The following is a 21,221-nucleotide window of genomic DNA, read 5'->3' as shown; positions in this document are numbered from 1 at the left end:
GGATGCGTACGATCCGAGACCCATCCCTGCCGTTGTTATAATAAACAGCAGAACCACCTTGCTCCTTGTGTGTGTCTCATACTCCTTTTGGGAAACACAGGAGGAGTTGGGGCCTCCCAGCCCGGAGGTCCGCGGACGGTTCTGCGGACCCCGGGATAATCACCCCGACAGGAGGAAGATGGTTGGAGTTGATGGGGGAATGGGGGGAGGATGGTAGCAGGGATGGGTGTGCTTGGGAGGTTAGGCTGGCCGTTAGTCGGGGAATAGAGGGGAGCGGGTATGATGATAGTAGGCGGGTGGGAGGAGGGGATGGGAGGACGAGTGGTCTTAGGATGGTTGGCTCACCATCGTGCCCCTCTGGCTTGGTGTTTGGATAGGGGATGGGTGGGGGATGTGGTGGAGGGCAGGATGGTTTGGGGAAGCGGGGATGGGAGGTAGGGCGGGCGGGAAGGTAGGCGGGCGCGAGGAGGTCATTATCGGCGGATCTTGGAGGGTTGGGAGGACTCATGGTTTGGGTTAGTTTGAGCTGTGTTATAGTTGGCGTTGGATGATTTCGTTCACACCTTCCCACTTTAACTATACCACCTGATGTTAGTTGTACACACTCCCTATGATTAACTGTACTACCGCTGTACCACAGCGATAATTAGCACTTTTTAAGTTCAGCTATACCACCGGGTGAGATTGTTCACAGTTACTAAATTCAACTATAGCACCGGGTGAGATTATTCACAGTTGCTGAGTTTAACTAAACCACAGGGTGATATTATTCCCATATTCTAAATTCAACTATACCGTAGTGTGGTATTCTTCGTATTTCTAATTTCAACTATACTATAGGGTGAGATTATTCACAGTTTCTAAATTCAACTATACCACAGGGTCAGATTATTCACAGTTTCTCAATTCACCTATAACACAGGTGAGATTATTCACCGTTTCTGAGTTCAACTATATTACAGGGTTGTATTATTCCGAGTTTCTAAGTACAACTATATCACAGTTTCTATTTAGATTTTAGAATGCAACTAGAACACAGATTTGCTAATAGGCCGTCTTACTAAGTGCAACTAAACCACTGATGTGCTATTAGGCAGACTTTCTAAATGGAACAAAACCACAGATGTGCTATTGGGCAGACTTTCCAAATGCAACTAGACCACAGATATGCTGTTAGGCCCACTTTGTAAATGCAACTACACCACAGATATGCTATTAGGCAGACTTTCTAAATGCAGTTATACAACAGATATGCTATTTGGCAGACTTTCTAAATGCAACTACACCACAGATATGCTATTAGACAGACTTTCTAAATGCAGTTATACCACAGATATGCTATTAGGTGGACTTTCAAAATGCAGTTATACCATAGATATGCTATTGGGCACACTTTCTAAATGGAACTACACCACAGATATGCTATTAGGTAGACTTTCTAAATGCAACTACACCACAGATATGCTATTAGGTAGACTTTCTAAATGCAGTTATACCACAGATATGCTATTAGGTGTACTTTCAATGTGACAAACACTCCAAAGACCCCCCTCAGATGGGGAGGATAGCTCAAGGGCAATGTGCTCGCCTTGGAAGCAAGACGACATGGAGCAACACAGGTTCGATCCCAGGGTCCGTGCTTAGAAACCTCTGGATATTAAACACGTTATAAGTAAATAAATAACCTATCATATCATATCTGACAGCACACTTCTTATGCATTCCAAATGCTGACAAAACCCTATATACACTTCATGACAAGTTACATCATTACGAAAGAATACATGCAACACTAACCCCAAATCAACATTAAAATGTGATAAATTCAAAGTTCTGAGCATCTATGCAAAGCGTGAAACCGCTGTCACCAAGATCGTACCTCGAGAGGATAGCAGAAACGAAGTTATGCCTTGTGTGTGTCCGTTTAAAAGCAATCTAATTTCCTGCACTGTAGACACGGGATGACGTCACTGGGACTAGCGTGATGATGTCACAAACTGCATCGTAAAAAAAGAAAATGTATAGATAGACAGAGTCCCAAATCTAACACATGGTGCGTGACTAACTAAATAAACAAAAAATAGTAATTAGGCAACAAAGAAATATGCAATAACATAGTGCTCAGTGCATGAATTTCACATTCCCAACACTAATCCGGGTGGTGAACAATGTGCACAACACACAATGAAATCCCTAATCTAGTACAGGATGTGTGACTATCTAAAATTCTGTACAATTAAGTACGCGCCATTACTAGAAGGTAGATAACACGTACATAGTTAAGTGAATTTGATCTACATTCATCATGATTAAAGATAATCATATTCCTTACAGTCTCACATCAAAACACGTCCCAATACAAGATATATCATCATCACAAGACTTTATTCGACAGTCATTAGCCACATACAAATATAGTGCATTATACATAAAATAATGAATCATGAATGACCAAACAGATAGGATTTGTGCATATAAAACATCATAGTGTGCAAGACATTTCAAAAGATTAAATCTAAAAAGCATATTAAAACCAACTCATCCCCATCACAACCGTTATTTATCCCTACTGGTACTGGGAGAAGTAACATGGTCAGCGACCCTTTCGATCGACCAACCATGAGTACCGTTTAAATCGTAACTTTGTGCAAAATGTCATTAAAGTGCGAGCGTGCAGATATTATAAAGTGGAAGCATGTCTCACATGTCTATGTTCTTTGTACACTGTTGTAACCCCGGGAATGTTTTTTTTTGCATGGTCAGTACCTGAGCGGTCAAAGCCTACAACATGGGTCTCATTCAAGCAATAGTCGCGCCCACCGTTCAGCGCCCTTCAGGGTTCGAAATTGAGATTCATTGAGCAGGAGCTAAAACCAGCTCCTTGGTGTCTGCATCACCCAGTAGGCCGGAGCTACTGTAGGGGAACCAGGAGCTACTAGAGATGCTCCTTTAACTTTTTGTATGAAGCACTGTGTTTAAATGTTTACTAGATGTTTTCAAATTCTTTTTTATTAATATTCTCGAATAAATACTCAAAGTTAATATCACAGTTACATGTTTGAAAGGCACACGTTGGCCCAAGGAGCCAAAAGTAGCTCGTGGTAGCTGTTGGTTTCAAGCTAACCAGGCTCTACTATGCTAAATAGCTCCCAACTCCCCTCAACTTTGAACCCTGCACTTGATCTTTTGCGTCATGCCTGGTACAGGTAGGAAGCCACTAAGTACACTGTATTGATGTTATGGGAGTGGCAAAATAGAACCAAAGCATTCCTTTTACGTCGAATACCATGATTATTACAAAGGGATTTCGGGTACTTTTTCCTTGCACCTGCGTATTTCTCACAAAAGAACAGAAAAATCCCTTGCTTGGCCACAAATCTGGCAGGTGCTGGAGGTAAAACAGCCGATTTAGCGGCCAACTCGTGATAGGGCTAGCCCTTAAATGCGGCGGTTATACCGTTACCACCGCATTTAAGGGCTAAAGCCCAACTCGTGATGAGGCCCTTTGTCTTGCACTTGTGACATGTTCCCTCCGGGTGAGACCGCTGCCTGCCCTGTTTTGAGCAGCTTGCAGGGCCTGAAGATTTGCCTTTGATGCCAAGGCAGGAGTTAATCAAGGCCGTTGCTTGAAAGGATATATTTTTTAGTGAAATGTATGGGCGAATCTGGTTGGCATGACATAATCATTGAACAGCAATGGAGAAATACACGAAGTCTGTGGTACAACACAGGTGGTAAAGATGGGTGTTGAGCTAGCGTTTTGTACAGAAACTCTGGCGCTCCTGGGTCCAAGAAAAGATATGATTCACTGAGCAGCCAGTTACATTTAGGAATGAACTGTGGTTTATAACATTGTTAATGTTTCATAACTCAATTGAAAAGAAGTGGTTTAATGAATTGATCAGCTTCTTTAATTTCTCAGCACGTCAATATATTATTCAAATATTGCATTAGAGTGTGTATGTATGGTTGTATGATTATCAAAATGTCTTTTAGAATTAATTAAATTAATATGTGTTTAAGTGTTTTTTAGATAAATCTTAACAAAATGAATATACCGATTTAAGCTCATAATTGTCTGTCCACCTTCTTCAGTCTCTCTTGTTCTCCTGATACCATTTTTGTTCATAATGCCGGAGAAGTGCACCTGTTCACTCAGCCTGGTGAACAATAGTGAGTGGTCAACCAGGTCAAATGCCGCAGAAAGATCAAGCAGCAATAAGAGAGCAGGTTTGCCTTTATCCATAATGTTTGCAATGCTAGATTTCATATTTATTAACGCAGTTTCTGTGGCGTGCATGTGTCTGAAGCCTGATTGTTTCTGGTTCAAAATGTTGTTATTCTCTATGAACCCGTGGAGCTGTATATACGTGACGCAATCCAAGATAATCAAAAGAAATGGGACATCTGTGATCGGTCGTTAGTGTTTAACTATATTGGGATCAAGCTTATTTTTCTTAAGGAGCCGTGTGATCCACGGCTCCTTTAGGAACGAGGGTACAGTGGATTCAGCAAAGGACAGGTTGACCAATGTGGTTACCCAGGGGGCAAGAGTGTCAATACATGCCTTAAAAATGGTAGAAGAACAACTATCTCCTAAACATGAGATGGGTTTCATGCCAGCTGCGATTTTACAAATCTGGGCCTCTGCACAGGGCTGAAACTGAAATATAGCATGGGGAAAATTACAATTGAGGAGATAAGCAGCAGGATCAGATGGGCGGGGGGAACTGATACGAGCAGCAATAGAGTCTTGGTGAGCTGAGATTTTGTCATTAAACTCATCATGAATGGATTGACACCAGGCAGAGTTACCCTCTAACTCTATGAGTTCTTGCGAGTTTGATTGCGCCGAAGAAATCCTGTCATTGTAACTTTGTGATTTAGCTGCGATGATAACTAGTTGCAAGGTTTTTACTGAGTCTTTATATAGGTCTAGCAGAGAGGGAGAGGGGATTTTCCTCCAAGCTCTCTCAGTTCTTTGCTTGGCACGGCGCAGAACAGTGATGGAGTCCCTGAACTAATTAATCTTATTAGCCTTATTCTTAGTAGGTTCCGTTTTTCTGGGTGCTAAGACATCTATAATGTATTAATATTGTTAGTGATATAGGTAGCGAGATCGCCAGTGCTGACAAAGGTGTCAACTGGGGCTAATTTAGCCAAAAGCTGTGAGGCTAAAATTGAAGGGGTGATCTTTTTTAAGTTCCTGGTAATGACAGAGTGTTTGGGGTGGGACTCTGGGAGATCAGGGGATAGGCAGGCAGTGAGAGTGAACCATGCACAAAAGTGGTCCGACCATGGACACAACTCAGTGGTGATGTTCATTGTAGCTAGGTGGTGAGTCAGGACCCAGTCTATTGTGTGTCCATCTCTGTCAGAGAAAGCAGCTTCTGAGTGAAGCCGATGGTAATCAGTGCTGAAAGCAGCGAGACTGCCAATTTATCATGGTATCATGGGGGTCATTGGCCCAAAGATTGAAGTCTCCAAGGACAATAACAGGAGTACTTTAGTTATGTTAAGTAAGTTAATGGATTGCTCCTCAAAAAAGGGGGGTAGCTGATGGTGGCCGGTAAATTACCACAATAGTGAGGGAACAGTTGGCATGAAGCTTAATTTTGGCTACCAAACTTTTGCAACCTTCAGAAGAGTAGTGAGTATTAACATGAATATCCAAACGCTTTCTTCCGATGATGGCCACCCGTCTGCCCCTACGATCAGGGGGGTCCGCTCTAAAGATTCACCATCCTCATTTGCACTCCATAATTGCCTCGCTGTGTTGCTACATTGCATCATATCAAATAAGAAGCCAAAGTATTCAGCAGGAGCCGATTAGCAAGAAACTAGTTGGCCAGTGCCTAATAGCTTTTCTTTATCTGGAATGTGGCCAAAAACATACTCAAAACCAATGTTTGGCACACCCGTATGAGATATAGATACCAAGCAATAAGACCCAAAGAATCCACCTAATCTGTATATTAAGAATAGATATTACCCTCTTACGGGTTAAAACAGCAGATACAACTTTAGCTTGAGGACAGGTGGGAAAGGGTGTCTGGAACACTTACAGTGTTTTCTGAGAGGAAAGGTTACTGTACTATTTCTGGAAAGGAGAACGGTTGTTAGTTCAACCTTCAACAGACTGATACAGATCGGATGTGCTTTGATCCAATAAGAACAGACTCTTTGTACCGGCAAATGAACCTTACTCTTTGTACTGGCAAATTAACCTTTTTATGCCATGAGTGCCTTGGCTTAAGCAAGCCAACATTTCTAATGGCCACAGGTGGAACAAGAGAACATTTAGATATCGTAGCACTTTGGCACTTGTAAAGTATTACCTTCATGACGGGCGGTCTGCAAAAACTACAGGAGACATATGAACACATGTTCCCGAACCATGCATGATCCAAAGGATTTGTTCAAGTGATGTAACATAAAACATTGCCTGCAATTAACATACATAGAGGGATTTTTTGTAATCCAGGCAACGGGGATACAAAACGAAATACATATTTCAGTTTACATTGTAACATAAATTCAACTATTTGTGGTTTTCCCCTAGTTCAAGTTCCAAGTTATGTGTCCAGATCCTACCTCTTCTATAAGAGTGATTAGTTTCATCCCACTGAGCCTCATTTGCTGAGCATACATCACCAGACTTCATTAACTGGGTGTAGCTCTACAGCATACCAATTAAGAGAGGATTCACATAAATGCTGTCACCTCAGACATTAATTTTGTGTTCCATATAGCATGTTATTCTGCAAACCTCCCAAGGTGTACTCCACAGCTTTCTTCTTGAACATATTTCTACATCATTTTTAAATATCTAGGCAGATTAATCTCCTTTACATCATCCTTTCCTTTGGCATACCAAAACGTTTTAGGATTTTCAGTATCATGCTCACAGTAGCAGTCAAAAAAGTGCTAACGTTCTGAATGCATTTGCGGTGGAAGAGAAAAGATAATTTAGCAGGAACATAGACGCACCCCATTCTTAACTGTGCAAGTGGGCGTAGCCTAGGTTTCCTTATGAGAACCTAAGGCGAACATATTCGTCCTTAGCACTTAAACGGTTGAAAACCCCACAAAACATAAAGTAGCAACTAGAGTAAATGGAGAGGCATTCTTTAGGATTCCAGGTCCTCCGCTTGCAATGAAGATCCTCCCTTAGGTTGTACCTGTGGAATCTATGAAATGCACTCTGTAGTCGCTGTACACTGACTTTGTTTACAGGAAGCATGTGTTTTAGATTTTTGGGCATCAACGTCTTATAAGACAAACATCTGCACCAATTGTGCCATGCTTATCAAGCTTCACTAACATACAATTTGCTTTCTCAGTGAAAACCCAAGCTGGTGGCCCCTTTGTCTTTTTAGGCAAAGTGAACTGCTGCAATCCCCACTTCAGTCATGTTTGATAGGTGGGATACCGACAAACTGAAGTTGTTGTAGCTTATCCTTTTTGGGTGGGCCTTAGGGTCTTATATAGAAGACTGCTGTCTGATCACCTGGGGAACCGGACATACAAAGGAGATCTCAGAAATAGCAGCACTCTTGACTATTTGATGCTACTACTTGAGCACTGGAAGCAAGTACACGATTCTGAGGTTGTCGACCATATGGACAGCAAACACAGTCACCTAAATTTGATATATAAAAAGGATGCTAAAAGAGCTGCAGCACAGGCGAGAAGAGAAATTGTGGGTTAACTTACTTATATTAGGCAGGTTCTTAAATGGGCTGAACCATATTTTGCATTAAAAAGGCCCATGTCAAAGGACCTTTCAAACCCCTATGCTGCCTATATGCAATCTGGTTTGAGCCCATTGGACGTCCTTCGTCATTGGGATATTTAAGGCATTTAAAACCTACAACATTTACTGATAGCAGTAAAGTAGGAACCAAAAAAGCAGAAAGGGTTCAAATTGGCATGACATCCTTTGTAGGGATGCCAAAAGCTATCTCTTGAAGTGCCTAAAATTAAATGTTTAAAACCGTTCTAACATCTTAGTGCTATAATAATTCCTATAGAAGTGGCAAAACAACATGGCCATGATGAGGCTTGAGATGAATTAAATGATATCATTGCTTCCAAAGAACATTCCAAATGCTGGGCTGTAGTTACTGCTAGGCTGAGTGGACCTCGGGTCCCTGGGGTCTGTTGACTGATATACAAGAATCAGATTGGATAGCACACTACAAAGCACTTTACGACCCATGTAAGGGCACATGTGAATCTGCCCTAAAGGGAGATACTGTTATTTGTCAAACTACAAGAGCGCTTACTTCGTCTGTTTTTTAAGTAATAAATAAGTAATAATGAAGTAATATCGGCCATTAAGCATGGAGCAGCTAGAAATACGTCTCTCGGGTCCGTCAGAACCCTGTGCGCATCTATAAATACTACATTTTGGGCTTCAATTTGTGAAAATTGTATGTTAGATGATATAGCCAAATGTGGTCATCTTCCCGAGTCTTGGAAAAGATCAATTCTGGTGCTGATTCATGAAAAAGGGGTATCAGGGCGACAGACAGAATGATAGTCCAATCTCCCTTTTCAATACTATTTCAAAGCTTTTTTGAAGAATGCAGAGTACAAGGTTTTCGGGATGGTGTGAGGAGGCTTTCCCATTATACAAAGCCCAGTTTGGTATCAGAGAAGACCTAAGAATGGTTCAGCAGGCCCTAAACGTATTTTTGATAGTGTGTAAATATATATAGTTTCGAAAAACAAACTGTAATACTCTGCAGCTTCCACTAGATGTCGGCATATGCACAGCATGCAAATCTAACCAGATACAAGCATCAGAAATACGATTATGGTGAGTAATGTTTCCCTTCTGAGACTTGCGGAATATGCTTGGATTCCATGCTCTGCATAGATTAGCGAGCAGTGTTAGAAAAAGGAGGTGGGATGTGAGAAGGGTCATGAGCAAATAAATGTCTTACAACCGCTTGTCCCACTTGAGTATCTGTCTTGGAATGAGTGTCAATGCAGTAGTGCTGAGTAAAAGTGTGAATAGAGCTCCATGTAGCTGCTTTGCAAATGGTGTCAAGGGGAACATTTGCAATGAAAGCCAGAGTGGCCCCAATGCCTCTTGTAGAGTGGGCTCTTGGCGTAACAGGCAGAGTTTTTTCAGAAAGGGAGTAACATAGCTGGTTACAATTAACTATCCACTTGGAGATGGCACCTTTAGAGACGCAATCTCCTTCTCTGCCTGTAGCTACGGAGACAAACAGTTGGTCTGTTTTTCTTAGTGGCCTGGTCTTGTCTACATAGTAGAGGACCGCTCTTCGCACATCTAGAGTGTGTAGTTTCACCTCAGCAGAGCTTTTGGGCTCTTGGAAGAAGGCTGAAAGCTCAATGGACTGGTTAACGTGGAATTTAGAAATGAACTTAGGTGAGAACCTAGGGTGTGTTCGTAGAACCAGTTTATCCTTATGAACAGTAAAGAAAGGACCCTGCACTGACAGAACCTGAATTTCACTGACCCTTCTTATGGATGTAATGGCTACTAAGAAGGCAGTTTTATAGGTCAGGTGTTTGAGACTGGCTTTATGCAGGGGTTCAAAGGGTGGGCCTATGAACTTAGCAATCACCACATTAAAGGATAGTTCCGGGACTTTTTTTTTATTGTCCCTACGGGTCGGCCATGTGTTTGTAAGCATAAATCGGTAGATCGTAGGAAACTTTCCTATGGACCTTACCCGACTTTTCGCCCATTATCGCACTCGAAATCAGCCTCCATTTTGTGATAATCCTATCATTCCGCCGCATCGACCTGGCTCACCTGCCTTTGCGGCACTAAATCAAATCCCCCGCCCCTGAGCCTGACATCAGCAGACGCGTACTGCCCATTTCAAGCACGTCTCGTGTCAACAATCGCTGCGCCTCAGCTATTGACGTGTTGCCATGGAAATGGCAGGACGCCTCTTTCCCCAATAAGTATAAACAGACCGTTTCACAACACACAGCAGCAGATTTTCGATTCCATTCCTCTCTCTGTGTTACTTTGAGTATTCTGTGACTCGTTTCAGTGCTCTGGTCAGCTACCTTCGCCGCTTGTAGCCCGTGTGAACACCTGTACCATCTCTGTAAATTATTTTACTATCTTTACCGCACAATGGCCACAATAATGCCGTATATGTACGAGCCCGAGTACACCGAGGAAGAACTACTGGAAAGTCAAGCACGCGAAAACGATGGGGATTCGGACGGCAGTTGGGAGGACCAGTCAACGGATGAAGAGCCTGGACCATGTCGCATGGACGGCGTCTCCACCTGGTGCACGTGCAATCGGTGCGAGCTAATGCCAACTGAGGAGGAGAACTGCTGCTGCCGTGAAAATTCCGGGTGCTTGGCCTACATTTCGGAAAGCGAGCAAAGTCTGCAGGAAGGCGAGCAAAGTCCGCAATGCATCACCGAGCTGCCAGAGTTCAGGGAAGCCTGCCTCTTACGGACCGTGTTGAGGATGATGATGGTGCTTATGCACGAACTTCGCGGCACTGTTCGTCCGCGTAATCCGAGTAACGAGTAAGTATACTCTGTTTGTGATGTCAGTGATGCCACCACTATTTCATGGTCGTCTCCCACATATAAAATTACATTTACATATCATTCGAACGCATGTAAATTTGTTCCATATAGTGCATTTTCTAGATATAATTTTTTTCTAAGAAAAATGACATGTGTTACCTGAATCGACATTGATAAGAAAGTTTGGTCAGTTTAATACAGTTTGCATCTTTTTTTTTCACAGGTGGTACAGGCTGGTGGCCTATCGTTGCTTCACTTGGTGGCTTCACGGGAGGCTCGGACACCGCGTTCGGAGAGTAATACCTGCCTGTGCGGTACTTGCCATTAGACAACATTTCCCCAGTGACAGTGGACAATACCGCGGATTTTCCCTCGATGTGCTGCAACCTCAACTTTACAATGTGTAATGTTTATTATTTATGTTTAATTAAAATCTAAAATAAAGCCCAACATATATTTTAACAATGGTTGTTTTGATTTTTTAAATGAATCTAGTGTATATTCTCCTGGGAGGGTGAGGTATTTATAAACTCACCCCCCTGCATTCCATGTAGTAGATCCTGCAGCCATCCTCTTACATTCAGTTAGATGGCCTCTCCTTGGTGAGGCCCTGCGGCAAACGGGTCTTGTCTGCACGACCACCGCCCCGATCCACCCCCCGCCCTATCAAAGGCAGTTCGCACCGGGGTACTTGTGCTGGCAAGTGGAGCTGTCAGGGAGCGATAAAGGCCAAGAGGTGCCAAAGACCATGTACACTTCAAAGTGGTCTATAGAGCATGGGTTGTTGTTCCCATGTCTACCTCCAGACCCCGTGTCTCCTGCCAAACATCCCCCCTCACGCTGGACGGCCCCCTGCAATCCACATAAGTGTGTCTCCATTCACGAGTCTTCCTGTGTCTTGTCTGCACGACCACCGCCCCGATCCACCCCCCCGCCCTATCAAAGGCAGTTCGCACCGGGGTACTTGTGCTGGCAAGTGGAGCTGTCAGGGAGCGATAAAGGCCAAGAGGTGCCAAAGACCATGTACACTTCAAAGTGGTCTATAGAGCATGGGTTGTTGTTCCCATGTCTACCTCCAGACCCCGTGTCTCCTGCCAAGCATCCCCCCTCACGCTGGACGGCCCCCTGCAATCCACATAATGCCACGACATATACACGTCATTCATTCACAAACACACCCCTGTTTCGAATTCTTTATAACCCACTTCATATTTCTAATGAGAACTTCTTTGCGCTTTGCTAGTCAACCCGTGAAGGTGCTGGTTATCTGCTCTTCGTCTCTGTGAACTTCCGTGACCACTTTGAGCAAACTCGTCAGTTTGCAACCTGTGAACTGCTCCCTGTTCTACGACAAGAAACTACTCTGATCCCTGCATCTAACTGTTTGTTCGTCAAGGTAAGTCCATGTACCATAATCATTTTGCGTCCAATTTTTTAATTTATATCTATTTGCTAGTAGTCATCAAATTGCATCCATGTTTTCTTTTCGTTCACGACAGTACATGCAAGGAACTAGTCACATGTTCTGAGTTTAGTCAAATTACTTTTTCTATTTTTTGAAAGTTATTGAAATACTTATCCGCATGTGAATAACATGTATAGTTCCAAGAACCAAAACGGACCTTGCATTGAACCTTTTATGTGTCATTTAATGTTTTAACACATTGGTATTCATAGAGAATTGTTGATCTTTACTTTTCAGAACTTTCCATAATGCCTGCCTGTTCCATTGGCGGTTGCCCTTCGAAGACCCATAACAAATCTGAAGGTACTATAATGCATGTTTTCCCTAAAACAATAGATCAGATAAGAGAATGGGTCCGATATTGCGGATATCCAGCCTCTGAGATAGAAAGTAGAGTCCTAGAAGTCTTTGCGGACAAGAGGGGTGATCGATACCGCATCTGCAGCAGGCACTTTAGCCCAGACATGTACTCCACATCATTGCTAATAAGGACGAAAACACCGCGAGCGAGGCGAAAATTGCTCTCAACCGCTATTCCCACTCTATTCGTCCACATCCCTCCACTGGTGAGTCAAGTTTACGTATTTATCTCTCGGCATTGCGGTAGTGTGTAGCATTAGCTAACAATAATTTCCCCATTTATGTATCCACTCAATATGAAGGCTGAAGATTCTCCATCCGTGTCGTTATTGCAGTCATCAGCCACTTCAAGCGCCTATCGGGTAATCTTACTTAGCTATTCTGACACTGACTTGTTTTAGGCATGTAAATCAATAGTTTTAATTGATCGTGTAATTATTTTACCTAATGGTACACCACAGTACTCGTCCTCTAGTCTTTGTTTTCAGTTATAATTATTGTTATCCAAAATAATGCAAGTACTGTCTTTCAGGGAGATGCTGAGGAGTCCAACGCATTGACGACAACCGTAGATGTCACTCAGATGCTCGAGGTACGTTTCCGGACAGTTCCATCGATGGAGATCATCAGATCTTGCATTCTTGTAGCGTGATTGTTACACACAATGTTTCTTTCGTTTTTAGCCATTGGTATGTCCTTCTGTCGTCGCCCTCCTATGTGTCTTCTTTTTTCAATATTGTGTTCATTACTAATGAAAGTCCTATGTTTCAGGGAGTCGATGGAGCATTAGTCCAAGAGGAAGGGGGAGCATGCAGTTACGGGTCGGCGCAACAGCTTGCAGAAGTGTGCACCGCAGTTACAGCGTCCCTTGATGTTCTTATGCATTTCGAGGTATGGATACTGACAGATCAATCATGCGAGATCAAATGACGTGATTACATCCGCTATACTTCCTTCTTTATTAACGCAAGTACTATGTTTCAGGGAGCTGACGGAGCTTCTTCAACAAGAACATCACCCCTAGTAGTTGATGCAGATCTCTGGGTGGTGACACTTCCAACGATGGAGCAAATCGAATCATATTTAGATATCCATTATTTATTTTAGACAACTGATCATTTGTGCAGGTCTATTTAGATGAGCCGTTGACGCCTGCAGAAAGTTTATGTTCTTTTAAACAAAATAGAAAACCATACTAATGCAATTACTGTGTTTCAGGGAGTTGCTGAAGCGTCATCTTCAATAATATCATCAATGGAAGTCTATGCGGAGCCCGAGGTATGGATCTTGACAGTTCAATCTAACTAGATCAACAATGCGTGAACTATTGTCGTTTGAATGTTCTACACAATGCGTTCATTCGTGTTTTGCTATTGAGATGTACGTATGGGTATTGGTCCCCAAGTACATTTTGTGTTTTCAATATTATTATACATACTAATGAAAGTTCTATGTTTCAGCGAGTCGATGGAGCCTCAGTGAGTGATGGATGTGCTTATCATGAAAGTATAGTCGTTGCAGCGCGAGAGGAAGTGGAGACATGCACACACGAGTCGGAGCAACAGCGTCCAGATGTTGAAGTTCGAGGAAAGAAAGTTTCAAAGAAAAGAAAGCAAAAGAAGGTTAGTGTCCTGTTCACTATATTATGTTGTCTTTCACTGTCAATAGTTCAATACTGTAAGTTGTGTTTAAACTGAACATCCCTTTTCTAATCTGTCCTCTAGTTGCGAGTGGGTGTAAGAACTAGATCTACACAGACAGTGAAGCGAACGAGAGATGTTGCTTGTCAAACCTTTTGGCAGGGACTTGAGACTGGAGATGCATCGTGCCAATGGGAAGAATATGAAGTGATTGACAACGGAGCTATACCACCACCAGCCATTGATAGTGAATGTCCTCCTGGTAGTTTGGATGCAGTCGTAGATCAATTCACAGAATCCACACCCGCAAAAAATAAGAGCACGCGAAAGTTGAAGACATTGTTTTTTTCTCCCATCTCCGGACAAGGAACAGATGTTGCAATGGAAGAGAATGAAGTGGACGACAATGAAACACCATCAATATCACTCAGCATAGCGGAAGACGATATCAGAGATTGTACCTTTCATGCGAGTGACATGTCCTCAACGTTACAGGCCGAACCAGCTGGGATGCAGAGTGACAGTATAAGGAAAGAGGCCAAATTCATTGTATTCGATAGCTGTTTGATGGATATTATTATGATGATGAAATGTGGGCATTGGGTTGGTGGGGAAGTATGTGGGGAGCCATTGATTAATGTGACTCGTGCAATTCGAGGCACTAACCTTAAAATACATGCCACCTGTACACAATATCATCCGTTCGCATGGTCTGCACAACCCATGCTGGGGCAACTGCCAGCAGGCAATCTACTTTGTGCAGCGGCCGCACTTTTTAGTGGTTCAAGTTTTAAAAAGTTACAGTATTTCTTTCAGTTTGTGGGAATCCATTTCATTGCGAAAAGTCAGTTCTACAAATACCAAACCGATTATCTATTTCCAGCCATCAGCGAAGCTTGGAGAATGGAAAAAATGTCAATGGAAAGTACATTCGCGGGCAAACGCTTCAGGCTAGCCGGTGATGGACAATGCGACAGTCCAGGATTTTCAGCCAAGTACTGCACCTACCACTTTCAGGACATGGAAAGTAAGAAAATTGTGAGTTCGGTGGTCGTGCAGGTGTCACAAAGTACATCCTCAGTGGCCATGGAGAAAGTTGGCTTTGTAGCATCATTGCAAGAACTACAATCGCGGGGAATGGTGATCGACCTGATAGCCACGGACAGACACGTTTCAATTGCCAAGACAATGAGAGAACAGTACAAAAATATAAATCACCAATTTGACGTATGGCATCTTGCAAAAACAATCAATAAAAAATTGTCGGCTGCAGGAAAAAAAAAAGATATGCAAGGTATTTCACAGTGGTCCAAGTCAATCAGCAACCATCTTTGGTGGAGCTCAAAAACATGTGAAGGGTCGTTGGAAATTCTACTGGAAAAATGGCGGTCAGTAATGTTGCACTGTAGCAACGTACATCAATGGTCGACAAATGAGCATTTCCACAAATGTGAACATGGCCATTTGTCCACAGAGGAGGCACGGAAGAAGAAGTGGTTGATTCCTTCATCACCCACTCACAAGGCCATTGAAAAGATTGTATTTGATAAAACTATAACAAGAGATTTGAGGGGACTCACGGAATTCTGCCATACAGGAGATTTGGAGGTGTTCCACAATATGTGCCTAAAGTACAGGCCCAAAAGATTGCATTTTGGCATGGAAGGCATGATAAATCGGACTCTTCTAGCGGTCTTGGCACATAACCATAATGTTGGCCGTCAACAAAGTAGGACGACCGGAACTTTAGGGACGCTTCGCTACAATAAGGCCTTCACTAAAAGAAGTAAACAATGGGTGATCAAACCAGTGTTTGAGGATATGCAATATGAGTTTATTGAGAGACTTATCGTAGATGTCCTCGATAGGCACATACATGGAGTGGTGAACGAACCTATGCAGGGGACAACTGCATTGCCACCCAACATTGCCTCTGTTCCATGTCCACCTAAAGCAGAGCTCATTGAGAAATACACATCACGGTTTAAATGATTGTAATTCGATTGTCTGTTCTCTCGAGTCTCCTCATGTTGCAGGCCCATTGCAATTAAACCAAACAGTAATATAAATCATTTTTACAAAAATTATAGAATGTTTCCGTATTACAAACACATGGCCGACCCATAGGGACAATAAAAAAAAAGGCACGCAGACAAGATGCCCTTACACTAACTGGAGCTAACTAGAAATGTGTGCTCGCTCAAAGTGAAGGTCAGCTGCTTTGATGTTTTGCTCGGGTGGCGGAAAGGCCCACGACCCAATATAAGGTTCTATTGTGATTTGACCTTGACAGGCCGGGACCATCCTGAAAGACTAAGAAAAGATAATGAATAAAATTTCAGAAACGAAACGATGAGCCACGTTCATTAGAAGAAGTAACGTCGGCAAAGAAGGAGTGGTGTTTCGGGTCTGCCCTACACAGAGACACAATGGAAAATGCAAATATAATGTAAGTAACTTTTGATGAGTTTATACCGCAATTTCATTACTATACAGTGGCTTTAAAGACGGGTTCAGTTGTACTTGTTCGTTCTATGTGGCATAGTGTTTTCTACCGCGCACTATCTGGAGGAGAACCATCTTCTTTTACTGAAGCACCTCAAAACCTTCCTCTTTGCTTCTGCTTTCTCTCTCCCTCTCCCCTGCTACAACTGGTCCACTGTCTGCGACCTCGGTCCTGGGCCCTTCCACTCTCCACCTGCACTGCCTCCCTGTCAACCCCTGCACTGGGGGACTGTCTCAGTATCCTACAGCCCCCCCTTCCCAGCACTTGTTCTGCACTTACCTTGCACTTGCCACCAGCTGGCCCTATTTATTTATTATTTTATGCAACTTACCTTGTACTCCACTCCCCCCCCTCCATGCCTCGCCACGCCTTTAAACACTTGTGTACACCCAGTAGCGCTGTCCTCGCTATGAAATGAATAATTTTAATAAGGATCTGATGGTGAGACTAATTTCATTTTTTATGTTTTTAGGTACATCATTCACTACTGTCTGTGTCACGAGTACCAGACACCGGCGGACGGCTTCTACAGCCGCCAGTTGCTTCTCCGCGTGAACAACGTTACCACCCTGACCATTTTATGGGACGATCGCCAAGTACAAGTATGCCCTTACGCGGTACTAACGGTTAGATGCAACATACCTACCGTTGTGGTGGCCTAGTGCCTCGTTGTTGGAACAGCCATGCGATTATCAGTGCGACAGAAGAGCTTATTTTTATCGTAAACCAACACCCTGTGTACTGCACACGAACATCGCTTCCCTCAAGACGAACTAATTTGGATCGAGAGCAAAGAAAAATGCAAATCGCTGAATATTCTCTAAACATTTGATGTCCAATAAACGTACTTTGCCAAATGTACAATCTTGCCGTTTGCTTTTAAACCACGGTTTCACATTCCGAATTGTGGTGCTGTATTGTGAGATGCTCTAAGACCCTGTGTACAGCAAAGGACCATCGCGTTCCTCAATACGAACTTTTTGGAACATGAGCAAATAAAAATGCAAATCGCTGAATATTCTCTAAACATTTGATATCCAATAAACGTACTTTGCCAAATGTACAATCTTGCCGTTTGCTTTTAAACCACGGTTTCACATTCCGAATTGTGGTGCTGTATTGTGAGATGCTCTAAGACCCTGTGTACAGCAAAGGACCATCGCGTTCCTCAATACGAACTTTTTGGAACATGAGCAAATAAAAATGCAAATCGCTGAATATTCTCTAAACATTTGATGTCCAATAAACGTACTTTGCCAAATGTACAATCTTGCCGTTTGCTTTTAAACCACGGTTTCACATTCCGAATTGTGGTGCTGTATTGTGAGATGCTCTAAGACCCTGTGTACAGCAAAGGACCATCGCGTTCCTCAATACGAACTTTTTGGAACATGAGCAAATAAAAATGCAAATCGCTGAATATTCTCTAAACATTTGATGTCAAATAAATGTACTTTACCACATTTACAATCTTGCGGTTTGATTTCAAAGTACAGTTTCATATTCCGAATTGTGGTGCGCTGTATTGTGAGCTGATCTGTGTTGATTTCCGGGGTCTGTGTGGAGTCGCGTAGAAGACGCCTGGGCGCGTTTGCCTACGCAGCACAGTCACGTCACGGATAGAGGCGGGGAATATGAATGTTTTGATAAAGTCTGTTTCAGGGGCGGGGGATTTGATTTAGTGCCGCAAAGGCAGGTGAGCCAGGTCGATGCGGCGGAATGATAGGATTATCACAAAATGGAGGCTGATTTCGAGTGCGATAATGGGCGAAAAGTCGGGTAAGGTCCATAGGAAAGTTTCCTACGATCTACCGATTTATGCTTACAAACACATGGCCGACCCGTAGGGACAATAAAAAAAAAGTCCCGGAACTATCCTTTAAGGTCCCATCCAGGTGGTGAGTTTGAAATTGGAGGGTGGAGTCTCTTTACCCCTTCCATGAAGGCTTTAACCACTGGCACCTTCAACCACGAAACCTTGTTGTGGGAGGTGGTGTAGGCTAACAGCACTGTCAGGTGTACCTTGAGTGAGTTAAATACCAACCCTGCATCCAGCAGGTGGAGCAAGTATGTGATATTATTGGAAGGAGTGCAATCAACCAGGTTGATTTTCTTATTCTGGCACCAGATAACGAATCTTTTCCATTTATCAAAGTAACAGTGCCTCGTGTTAGGTTTCCTAGATTCTTTTAGGATGTCCATACATCTCTGTGTCAAGTTGAGATGTCCAAACTCTATGACTTCAGGACCCATGCTGCCAGGTTCATTGAGCTGGGTTGAGGATGCACTGTTTGACCTTGGTGCTGGGACAGTAGGTTGTACCAGCATGGGAGTCTGATGGGTTCGCACACCGCTAGTCTGCGTAGGTGTGGGAACCATGGTTGCCTCGCCCACATGGGAGCAACTAGGATGTGCGTTGACCACCTTCCTCATGAGAGGGGTTGGTGGAAAAGCGTGGGCAAACATTCCTGACCAGTTCATCCACAGGGCGTTCCCCTTGGAGTCTGGCTGAGGCAACCTGGATGTGAATTCTGGGCATTGCCTGTTTTCGCTTGTGGCAAATAGGTCTGTAGTGGGGAAACCCCACTGTGAGAAAATGTCTTCTATGAATTCTCTGAATAGACACCATTTGTGTTCTTCTGGGAGGGGATCTCTGCTCAAAACGTCCGCTAGCGAATTGAGATCCCCTGGAACATGTTGAGATGAAAGGTAAATGTTCCGTCTGAGTGCCCATATCCAAATATTCTGGGCAAGCTTGGACAGATTTGGCGAACGAGTCCCTCCCTGTTTGTTTAGGTAAAACATCGCTGCTGTGCTGTCCTTCAGGATCTGTACTGACAGATTCAACAGGTGGGGCTCGAACGCTTGAAGCGCTCTGAATACTGCCAGAAGCTCTAGCAGATTGATATGATTCTTGGCCACTGTGTGAGACCAGAAACCCTGAGCTGTGTGGTGAAGGAGGTGTGCTCCCCACCCTGACAGGGATGCGTCTGTTGTGACTACAGCCTGTATCTCTGGATCATAAAAGGGTTTCCCCTTTGACAGGTTCTCTTTTGTCCACCAGTGAAGACTTTGTACAAGTGTTGGTGAAACGACCACTAGATTGTCCCACTGACCACTTGCTTGAGACCACTGTTTCGCCAACCATTCTTGCATGGGTCGCATGCGCAGGCGCGCGTGGGGGACCAGGTGACGTCATCATGCCTAGCAAACGCATCGCTTTGCGCACCCTTATCTGTCGACCGGGCTGGTATAGAGGAATTTGCAGTAGTAGACTCCGAATCCTTTCCTCTGATGGAAAGGCCAACCCCTCATGAGTGTTTAAGACAGCTCCTAGGAACTGTTTGGAGGTGCTTGGCACCAGACTTGATTTTTTCTCGTTTATGGAGACACCCAATTCTCCCCCGTGATGAGCCAGTCGTCCAGGTAATGGTACACTGGGATTGTCTCCCTGCGTAGGTGTGCCGCCACCACCGCCAGTACCTTGGTGAATACCCTTGGAGCAGAGGCTATACCGAAGGGCAGCACCTTGAACTGGTAGTGCTGACTGTGCACCTTGAAGCGCAAGAATCTTCTATGCGCTGGGAACATGGAAATATGAAAATAGGCATCTTTCATATCCAATGTCGCCATGTAATCCCCTTTTTTAGGAGGGGGATTACCTCTTGGAGAGTAGTCATGCGAAACTTATTGGGCTTGACATATTTGTATGCAGGGTGTAAGTCTAATACTGGGCGCATTGTCAAATCTTTCTTTGTCACGAGGAAGTAAATTGAATAAATACCCTTGTTTACCTGGTTGCCCGGGACGAGTTCTATCGCGTCCTTTGCTAGAAGACTAACGATCTCCTCGAGGAGGATCTTTTGGTGGTCCAAGGAATGTATCTATTGACGTGGAGGGTGGTTTCAGGGACGCTCGAGCAGTTCTATGCAGTATCCTGCGGACACTGTGGACAGCACACATCTGTCTGATGTGATCCCTTCCCAAGCTTGGGTGAAGTTGGAAATACGTCCCCCTACTGGGGATGCGTGAGAAGGGACCCTGAGCACAGCGTCACTGTTTTGTGGGAGGCGTGCTGCCTCTGCTGGGGCTGCCTCTACCTCTACCACGATTCCTCGTGTTTCCTCTGCCATAACTTTGGGTAGTCTGCTGGTTGTTACCCCATGATGTACCCTGCCCCTGTGTATAAGTGGAGCCCCTTTGTGAATTTTGGCCGCGTGGGCGACGAAAATTACCATTGCCTCTTTGATTAAGGAGCTTGTTGGTGAACTGTCCGAGGGATTTCAGAGTATCATACTCGTCTTTGGCAGTTTTTAATGCGTCCTCTACCGCTTTGCCAAACAGTAGATTAGCTTCCACCGGCATGTCGATTAAGGATGTTTGTGTCTCGGGTTTAAACCCTGACTGTCTTAACCAAGCATGCCTTTTAATGACAGTGCTCTCTGCTATTAGCCTGCCCGTGTTATCTGCGGCATCAAAGGTTGCCTTAAGCATGCAACCGGACATGGCTCTCCCCTCCGACACGACCTAGGCCAACTGGCCTTTTAATGGTTCTGGTGCGGAGTCAATAAGGGCAGCTACCTGCTCCCACTGGCGGCAATTGTAACTTGCCAGCAGAGTGGTGGAGTTGGCAATCATTGCCTGGTAAGCAGAAGTGGAGTCTACCTTCCTTCCCAACCCATAAATGTTCTTGCTCTCTTTGTCTGGGGGG

General features: G+C 43.9%; 1 protein-coding gene across 4 annotated transcripts in view; it reads right to left on the bottom strand.

Moving 5' to 3' along the window:
* The window catches only part of MBNL3 (muscleblind like splicing regulator 3), a 690,269-nt gene that overhangs the window by 506,659 nt on the left and 162,389 nt on the right, over nt 1–21,221 (bottom strand). The window contains exon 1 of one of the 4 annotated variants that reach the window (XM_069612834.1): nt 1,880–1,997. The exons of the other annotated variants lie outside the window; for them this stretch is intronic. The gene's annotated coding sequence lies outside the window, so the exon portion shown is untranslated. Of the gene's footprint in view, nt 1–1,879; nt 1,998–21,221 lie in introns of those variants that run through there. 4 annotated transcript variants of the gene reach the window in all.

This window comes from Ambystoma mexicanum, chromosome 5p, assembly GCF_040938575.1.
Source record: "Ambystoma mexicanum isolate Mex_15411 chromosome 5p, UKY_AmexF1_1, whole genome shotgun sequence".
Taxonomy (NCBI): Eukaryota; Metazoa; Chordata; class Amphibia; order Caudata; family Ambystomatidae; genus Ambystoma; species Ambystoma mexicanum.
The sequence above is the reverse complement of the archived record's forward strand: the minus strand, read 5'-3'. Positions and strand labels throughout refer to the sequence as shown.